At 52.1% G+C, this 2890-nt stretch overlaps 1 long non-coding RNA gene across 1 annotated transcript; it reads left to right on the top strand.

The window, feature by feature from the left end:
• The first annotated feature begins 6 nt into the window (after positions 1-6).
• LOC103907185 lies at positions 7-2861 on the top strand. Its single transcript, XR_658068.1, has 2 exons — positions 7-922; positions 1404-2861. It is a non-coding gene; the product is annotated as an uncharacterized LOC103907185 (long non-coding RNA).
• The last annotated feature ends 29 nt before the right edge of the window (positions 2862-2890 follow it).

The raw sequence follows: 2890 nt of genomic DNA on the forward strand, positions 1-2890 counted from the left end.
GGTATGTAACTGTGTGCAGGTGAAACACACAGGAGGCTAGAGGAAGAAACAGTTGACTTTGCAAACCAGAGTCTGAAGAAGGCTACGGTAGGTCAGAACAGACACAGTTATACCCGTGATGCGAGAGTTGCTTCTTCAGTGACTTGCCTGTCCTTTCCCACCAATGCCCTTTGTGACAATTCTTTTGTACAAGTCATCAAAGAAGCTATCTCCAGGCGTCACACTTACCAGTGTGGCCAGGAGCCATCAGCCTGCTCACTCCTCTTCATGCCTGCCGCCTTCTCTCTTCCCTATGCCTGGCTTTGCTGGCTGCATTGCTTCATTCTGATGACACATCCTGAAGCTTCCACGGTGGAGACAATGTGAGGCAGGCAAAGAATGGTGCAGGGTCTGTAAAGCAGGATTTCAGAGAGTCTCAGAAGTTTATGCGTGTACAAGCCATTACGGCTAACAGGGATACCCATGGATGTGGTGTGTCATCTACCCAGCCCCACCTGAAGCTTTGGAGAAGCCTGCAGGTGTGGCTAGAGCTTCTCGAGCCACCCAAGAGGAGCAGTCAGCTCATAGGTGGGTTTGGGCAGGCGAGGCTCACCACAACAAACCCCGGCTGTGGCGGCAGACACAGGGGATGAGGAGGGATGAACAAGGTTGGGAGTCTGCTAGGGAGCCATGGGGAAAAGTTGCGCAGTGTCATGAGAAGGGGGGACTAGTCTGGCATCTCTGCAAGGTGTTGGGTGGCTTTCTTAAGGTCCTTGTGATTGAAAACTGAGGTCTGCCCCTAAAGAACCGTCTCCCATTGCTCTCTTCAGGCAGCACTGCCAGAGGTTCTGCTTGCCAATGCTCGCTAGTGACACTGGAAGCAGGCTGGACTTCCTTGTGAGAGCTGGTGTGCTGGTGAGGCTGCACTTGGGAGCCAGGTAAGGTGAGAGCCCTTTGGGTATTGCTGTCATAGGCGTACAGCCACGGAGCTGTCGGTTGCAACTTCCCAGCAGTGTGAGCATCTGTTTGGAGACAAAGCCTCTGGCATTGGCTTCTACAAGCTTAGACCAAGCAGACGGTGTCAGTCCTTACCACCTCCCATCACCCCAAGGAGCTCCACTGGCAAGCTCTCCCTTGAAACCACTGTAAGCAAATCAAGGTGGAAAGCATTCAGGGGCTACCTGCCTCAGGCTTGGGCACAATCGTTTTCTGCACAGCCTGCGTCCCTTCAGCCCACAACACCAGCCCCACTCCCATCTTTGCGGCCCTGCTAGGCTCAATGCTCCGTGGAGGACCCACCTCTGCCTTTGAATACTAGCGCTTCTACGGTAGACAGAGGTGGGAAGCTGTGGACCGTCACAAGCTTTCGACATCAACGCGTACGCTGGCCTCTGCTCCTGAGTCTGCTTCTTGTTTCCTTTTAGTGCCAGTGGCACCTCACTCCTCAGCTGCTGCTAATGTGTTTCTCGTTCACTCCACATTGGTCTGCACCAAGGGATCCTGCAGCCTGGAGTCAGCTGGGGTGACTGGCGGTGAACGCTTCAGACAGGCAGTGCTGCAACAGTGGGTGCAATTGTGTAAGTAAGTTGATATTGCTGAAAGGGTTTCCCAATTAACTTAATAGCCCTCAGTTACCGCTAACCTGTGTGTGGTTCACTGTATACACAGCCCTGCAGTCTTTGAGGTTTCTGAGAAAATCCTCCAAGGCTGTGTGATCTCCCTGAAAATAAGGGACAGAAGTTACTTGGAAGCCAAGAGCTGTCGGTTCTATGAAAACATCGGCTTAGGCAGACACCCGTGGGCTTGTCTTTAACGTACCTTGGCACTGTCCGTGAGTCTTTCACTCAAACTAGAGGCAAGGCTTAATGCGTCGGAATAATCCAGCTGAGATGGCTGATAGAGCACATGAGACTTCGTAGCTGTACGTGCCCACTGTGCCTCTGCTGTTCAGATCAGGGCCTGAATGAAGGAAAAAGTGTTTGACAAGTTCCCCCTTCCCTTCTTCCCTCATCCCTTTCCCTTCTTCCCAAAAATATATTGTCTGTTTAGCCTGTAGGTAGGCCAAAAGCGAGGTGCAGGTATGCGAGGAAGGAATGGAGGGGTACACCCACCAGTTTTCTTCTTTTCTCTTGCCTGAGGCAATGCCACATGCAGCCTGTTGTGCGAGAGGTGACAAGGCTGACCTTTGAGGGGATGTGTTGAGGAGGTGTGTTGGTGCCACGCAGTGTGTGAGAAATGGGCCCGAAGGGGCAGTCCTTCCAGCACGTGGCCCCAGGCAGGGCTCAGTGTTTTGTCCCCTGCAGAGAAACTGGGAGCAGGCAGTGGCAGCAGCTGAGGGAATCTAGGGTAAGAGAGAGGGCACTATGGATGTGTCGTAACAGTGCTCAGTGTGCCGAAAATCGTCTCTGCCAAGGAACTGTCGGTCCTTCACAGTGCAGGGTACTGTGACTTCTGATAACTTACTCGGAGACTGATGTTTAGGGTTTGTGACTGCCGGGATCACAAACAAAAGCAGGGAAAGGAAAAAGGAAAGGGATCACCCTCTCTTGCCTCTCACATGGGAAGTACGTTGTGCTGAAAGGACAATGGGAGAAGCATTAAGAGTATGTGAGGGCGGGAGCAGGGCAAGGAGCTGCTGGAGACAGAAGAGAGCACAGGCTGGACTATCAGCAGTCTCCACAGGAATGGCCAGCCTCTAAGTTTGCGGGTCCTCAATCCAGAGTTTGCATTGGCTTCTCCCTACCCCCAGCCAGGAAAAGTAAGAAAACTCGTGCTGCAATGCAATATCCCAAGCTTGATCAGAAAAAAACCCAAAGAAGGCACTGTTCATAGTGTGTATGCAGAGGAATCTATGGTCTTTATTCTATAGACACTGAGGTGGGTACAAAGACTCATTGCAGAAGAAAGCGAC

The sequence above is a fragment of the Aptenodytes forsteri genome, unplaced genomic scaffold (assembly GCF_000699145.1).
Source record: "Aptenodytes forsteri isolate BGI_AS27 unplaced genomic scaffold, ASM69914v1 C13791581, whole genome shotgun sequence".
Taxonomy (NCBI): domain Eukaryota; kingdom Metazoa; phylum Chordata; class Aves; order Sphenisciformes; family Spheniscidae; genus Aptenodytes; species Aptenodytes forsteri.